The following is a 6,950-nucleotide window of genomic DNA, read 5'->3' as shown; positions in this document are numbered from 1 at the left end:
TGCATGAAAGGGTACTGAAAATATCAGTGCTTATTTTTAGTAAACAAAGCCTTATCTGTGAATGGCTGGATTTTGGGGGATTGCTACCTTTTTTCTTTACAAGTGTGCGTGATGCCTGAATTGTTTCTGTAATGGGAATGCTTTGTTTTATGGTCAGTAAAAACTATAGATATATAGGTACATATAAAAAGTAGGAACATGTAGCTTCATATAAATATGTTTTACATATAAATAACTCTAAATATGTGCATGTGTATAAATATTTGCATACTTCTTTAGATGCATAATAAGAACTCACTTACTTATTTCTAGTATTCTTTAAGCAAAGTAAGCCTGTCCCCAGACTACATTTCAGGGACAGATGGTGCTAAATGTGCACGACAATAACTGTGCATTGCTCAAGATGTCCGGGAGAAGGAGTCAGCCCAGCCTCAGCATGGTCACCAGAGCAAGCTGAACCACCCTCTGCTCTCACTGCTCTTACCCCACCAGCCCTCCACATGAGGGTAGGAGGTCTGGAGCTGTCTGCTTCACAAGGGTAAGTTCTGGAACAGGACAATGCCATTTCGATATGGTGGGCGTCAAAGCCTAGGGGTCCTGGGGCTCTGTTCTGCCTCCAGCCCACGAATGTCCCAAGGCCATGCGAGTTGCCCACAGAGCATCCATGGATGCAGCAGGAACTCTTTGCTGGCCCCAACTGTGGCTCTGTGGAAGGCTTCTTTAGAGTGGGACGAGAGGAATCGCGCTGGGGGCAGGTACTGGTTTAGCGTCCATGACACCAGTGAGACTACGACTGCTCTTCAGGAACAACTCGTCTCTTCTATTTTTCCTTTCCTGGCTCCTCTGCGCTCCTATGGGTCAACCTGGAGACTACGCTCACAGATGCCACTTGGGACTTTTCACGGAGCTCCGACCATCACTGAAACTTTGGGGGTTGGTTTTTAATCCACTGGGGGAAACACTGTGTGTTGCCTTTCAGAATCATAATTAGGCCATCTTCGTGGGGGTGTTTATTTTCTTTAAAATAGTGAAGTGTGGGCTTTCTTAGATTGGTTGTCCCAACCCAGAAGCTTGTGCCAGGCTGGAGCGAGGGTGCTTTTCTGGTTTATTTGTTTTCCTTAAGCTGGAATGCACTGGTTTATCTTAGACTCTTTTGTTGATTCTGCTTTTTTAGTGTTGGGAAGGCTGGCTCTGGCTTACACATGAAAAGAAAGCAAATTCCTCATGACTGGGGACAGTGTGACAGTTAAGAACAGAGACTCTGGTCCAGGCTGCTGCTGTTCAAATGCTGGCCCCACAATGGAATGGCTGTGAAGCCCCAGGCAAGTTGCTCAACCTCTCTGTGCCTCTCTTGCCTCATCAACACAATGGGAATAATAATAGTACCTACACCACAGAGTTTATCAAAGCATACTTTTCAAAAAGTTAAAACACTATTCTCATGTAAATATAGAGCGAGCACGAATCAAATACTTATTTTATTCATTAGCAAGGGAACCAGCAGGTTGAGAACACTGGGGTTCACAGAATATGTGGGCTAATGTGTATATATAGTTCCAAGTTCAGGCATTTTTGTAACAGGTGGTTATGAGAAGACTGAATCAGTACATATATTTATGTGTATATATACTAACAACATATGTGTACGTATGTAATAATATAGGTATATAGGTATGTATGTAATATAGGTATATATTTACTATATATACTATGCTGGATAGAACTGAACTTGACACATTATAAGCACTACATAACTTTCACCATTATTATTATTTTGTAACTAAATTTTTCTCTCACTATGTATCCATCGAAAAAGGCATTTTTGTTGCTTTCAATGTAAATTGCCTAGAATGAATTTGAAATGTGGCATAAGAAGTTTCTAAATGTCTATTAATATTGTCTTTCTTTTTTAACTAGAAGAGATAAATCTACAATTTTCCATTTCTTTGAAATGATTAATTCATATACTCAAGGAAAGTAGGTTATGCAACTTATTCAAGGAGATGAATCTTGAGATGAACTTTTTTTTCAAGTGTAGCTATATGTGGTCTTTAGCTTCTCAAAGCTTTCTAAACTGTTAAAGGATTCTAATGTTTCCCAAAAGTCTGGAAGTGAGCCTTTGTGCTTGGTTTAAATTTGAAAAAAAACAAAAACAAAAAACATTTAGGGAACTCCAAATGCTTAATTATTAAGGACAGACAGAGTAAATACCATATGGTCAAGGTTGGACAAGGCTCTGCTGTCTTCCTTAGCTGGCCAAACTCCCCAGAGCTAAGGGTTAAAGCTTGAACATCTTCCAGGTTATCTTCTAATGAGTAAAATATGCTGTTTGTGCTGGTCTTTATATACGTGACTTACTTTTTAAATTAAAAATACTCTCCCGAAAAGTATAGAAAATTTAGTTTCCTATGACCCTCAGGATTTCTTCCTGTGTTTTGTCTGGGTCATTCTATTACCGATAAGCAAACTCACGGCCAAGAAGTTTGGCTTCCCATGCTTGTGTTTAAGGGGTCACTCTGCCCATCGCTCTGTGTCTTTAATCCATGGCAAATTTCAAAGCAGGAGCTCAGTCCAGGAGCGGATCATAGAAAAGACTCAATTCATCTACACTGAATGAACCCACTGAGAAGCATTTATCCAGAAATCACTTCATGCTTTCCTATCAATCTTCCGTACAAGTGGACATTAACTGCAGATAATTTATCCAGAACAGTGTCCCTCTGTGTTGGGGTAAAACTGGAACCTCTGAAACTATTCAGTAGAACAGTAAAAAATTTAATGCGCTCTTTGGGTCAAAACAACTACTTTGCTCATAATACCTGTATTTTCCACTTTGAAAAAGATATAAACTGACGCTCTGTGGCAGACAGACACTAACATGACCTCCCAAGTGTCCTCACCTCTTGGTGTTCATCTCCTTGTGTAATCCTCCCTCCTTGAATGTGGGTAGTATCTGTGACTTGCTTCTAACCAATATTGCAAAGGTGACAGGATGTCCCTTCCGTGATAACGTTACATAAAGCTGTAACATCTACCTTGCTCGGCTGTGCTCCCTTGCCAGCTTTGACGAAGCAAGCAGCGGTGTCCAGGAAGCCATCACACCGGAAGGAACTAGGAGCGGCCTGTGGCCACCAGCTAGCAAGAAACTGAGGCCCTCAGTCAAACAGCCTACATGGATCTGAATCCAGCTAGCAACTATGTGAGCTTGGAAGGGAATCCTTCCCCAGACAAGCCTTGAAATGAGCCCACGGCCCCAGCCAACCCCTTCACTGCAGCCATGTGAAATAGAAGACTCCTTTGAGTCATGGCCAGACTCCTGCCATAATAAATGTGTGTTGTTTTAAGCTACTAAGTTTACTGTCATGTTATTATGCAGCATTTGACAACCAACACGTTATCCCAAAAGACAGGGCGGAGGCTGACGTTTATGCTTTCAGCGATGTCCAAGTGGACTTCTCGTGTCAGGTGTGGCTACTACTGGAGAACAGCCTCCCAGCACACAGTGGGACTCACCAGGCCACCTCGCTCAGGAGAGCCAATGCTCACTCATCAGGGATCACCAATCTGCCGCTTCCCTTTAGAAAGGCTGCTCCCCTCTAAAGATGATTATCCACAGGCCTTTCAGTTTAAAACAATCTGCATGCTACATGGCATGAGGTTAGTTCGATTTCTAGACATTCGTGGCTGGAAGGGATCCTGACAACCATTTTTGCAATCCTCAAAATTAGTTTCACATGCATCATATTTGTGCCAGACGCTGAGTTAAGCAGTGTGGACGCAGAGGTGGATGGCACCTACTTCCTGATCTCAAGAGGGGCTCACAGCTGAGCAAGAAAGAGGGCATTTCAAAAGGCAACATTAAATTATAACAAGAGTGACAGAATCAAATGTCGGAGAAGATGCATGCGGAGACCCTAGAACTCTCATAAGTTGTCTATGAGAGTACACATGCAATCGGACAGCCACTTTGGAAAATGGGCAGTTCCTTACAAAGTAAAACAGGTCTCTACTCTTTAACCCACACATAGGTATTTGCCCAAGAGAAATGAAAACGTATGTTCTTAAAAAGGCTTGTGTGTGAGAATGTTCACAGTAGCCTTACTCACAATAATTTAAAACTGGAAAGAAAACAGATGCCCATCAACAAGAGAATGGATAAACAAATTGTGGTATATTCATAAAATGGAATACTACTCAGCAGTGACAATGAACACGTCATCCATATGGTAGACACCAGCACACAACAACATGGATGAATCTCAAAAATACTATGTTGAGTGAAGCAAGTGATAGACAAAAAAAAAAAGTATACATATATCAATTTCTATAAGTTCAAGAACAGCCAACCTTCACCTTGGGTGGCTGGAAATGACAGAGAAGGGGGCATGGAGGAACTTTCTGGGCAGTGGAAACGTTCCATGTCTTGACTGGGTAGACAGTGACACAGATGTGTGCACTCATCAAACCTTGTAAACTACACGCTTAAGATATTGTGTACTTCACTGCGTGTAAAATTTGCCTCGATTGAAAATTAAAGAATACACTGAAAGCACAGACTTTAGGACTCGGTAAGATCTGGATTCCTACTCCATCTCCGAAATTCACTAACTGTAACCGAGAGGAATTTATTTAATCCCTCTGAGCCTCTGTTTCCTTACCTGTAAAATAGGGTAATGATACCTAAGGTTTGTGTCTCCCAGGGTTGTTTTGAGAATCAAAAAGAGATAACATCTGTAGTGTATTTAGCTTAATGCCTGGCAAGTGGACACCAAATGAAAGTTACCAATCCCACTTTTAAAAAAATCACATGGAAGTATATATAAAGTGATGAGTCATACATAGAAGAAGCATTTCTGCCTCAAGGACAAAGTGGACCAGAGAAAGCTATGTAAGTGAGATAGTGGTATGAAGCAGCCCTTGAAATAGGATTTTACCCAGGTGAAAGAAAAGTGGAGAGAATCCAACTCTGCAGCTTTTGAAGGGCTCAAGATACCTGAAAATGGATTAATTCAGCAAGTATTTATTAATTATGTGCCATAGGCATCACATCATGCTATCTACTGAAAATGGAAGAAATAGCAAAACACAAAAATAAACCATAAATACCTAGCTTATACTGGGAGTGTGGTTGGCTCCGTGTAAATGGGAAACCTAGCCAAATTATAAAGGTCTTTGAACATGTAGGCCCATGTGATATTGAGTCATGGCTACCTGAGGCGTTTGGGGGAGGGGATATGGTTTTAGACAAAGCTGAGTCTGGAATCTGGAACAGACCCCCGAATTGCCAAGTGGACTTTTTACAAATCAGAGCCTCAGTTTCCTTTCCTGTAAAATGCCTTCAAGAAAGTTATCTCGAAGATAAAATGAGATAACTTGAGTAAAAGCATCTAGTCAAGTAGGTCTACTGCAGTAGAATACTTCGTGTAGCAGAGGCTTGGAAGACGATAGCTCACTTCCTATGGAGAGAGCTACGAAAACCTCAAAGACTTGAGTTAGAATATAGCCATGGGGAAAGGGGGTCCTTTAACCACAATCAATAGTAGTCTTGGTCACTGTCATTAAAATTTTCGTCCTTTCGTTGATTTTTTAAATGTTTATTTATTTATTTTGAGAGAGCAAGAGAGCCCGTGCATGCACGCGAGTGGGGGAGGGGCAGAGAGAGAGAGAGGGAGCGAGAGAATCCCAAGCAGACTTTGTGCTGTTAGTGCAGAGTCCAACACAGGGCTTGTTGACACAAGCTGTGAGGTTACCACCTGAGCTGAGATCAAGAGTCGGACGCTTAACTGAATGAGCCACCCTGGTGCCCCGAAACAATGACCTAACTTTACATAGTTAACAAGAAACTCATTTCAGTTAGAAGGGTGTGAGTAGGTTGCAGGGGTGGGGGAAGGGGAAGATGCTTCTCCTTAGTGCTTCCCTAAGAGGCAAAAACCCCAGTGAAAGAAGCTTCTAATGTGTGCTGAGATAGGGACTTGACAGAAATAGAGGGGTTCTCCTTGCTATTTCCTTCCTCTTCCCTTCTAGGGAAGCCAGATTTCTGGCCATTTCGGAGTGGAAGCATATAGCCCTGAAACCGAAAGCAGAGGGTGACTCTGAGTATCGTCAGTTACCCCCATCAAACCTGAGCCCTTTATGCCACGCAGAGGCCTTTGGACACTCATTCTGTGCCCATTTGTTCTTATTTTACATAGAATATTAACTACATTAGCCCTTCTTACAATATTATCAGGCAGGAAACAGTAAGTTAAGAGGGAGGAGCAATAAGAAACTAATGTGTAAGGTAGAGTAAGAAAGGTATATGACAGGGGTCCTGGGTGGCTGAGAGGGTAGACCATATGACTCTCCATCTTGAGGTTGTAGGTTGGAGGCTCACACTGGGTGTAGAGATTACTAATCAAATAAGACCTTAGGGGCCCCTGGGTGGCTCAGTCGGTTGAGCGTCCCACTTTGGCTCAGATCTTAATTTGGCAGTTCGTGAGTTCGAGCCCCACGTCAGGTTCTGTGCTGAAGGCCCACAGCCCGGAGCCTGCTTCGGGTTCTGTGTCCACCCTCTCTGCCTCTCCCCGGCTAGCACTCTGTCTCACTCTGTCTCTCAAAAATAAATAAATGTTAAAAAAATTTTTTTTGATAAAATAAAATCAAACCTTAAAAAAAAAGAAAGGTACGTGACAGTACAATTGCCATTGAACAATATGATGATAACTTAGAGGACTGAAGGAAAGGTTGAGACATAACCAGTTTCTCTTTTCTTTTCCCTATATTTTTGATAATTTTCCTATCCCTTGGCTGAGTTTCTATTTTAAAAAAAAAAAAAATTTTAATGTTTATTTTTGAGAGAGAGAGAGACAGAGAGTGGAGGGGTGGGGGCAGAGAGAGAAGGAGACACAGAATCTGAAGGAAGTTCTAGGCTCTGAGCTGTCAGCACAGATCCCAACTCGGGGCTTGAACCC

This window comes from Herpailurus yagouaroundi, unplaced genomic scaffold (genome assembly GCF_014898765.1).
Source record: "Herpailurus yagouaroundi ecotype Mexico unplaced genomic scaffold, PumYag 250, whole genome shotgun sequence".
NCBI lineage: Eukaryota > Metazoa > Chordata > Mammalia > Carnivora > Felidae > Herpailurus > Herpailurus yagouaroundi.
Note: the sequence above shows the minus strand (reverse complement) of the source record.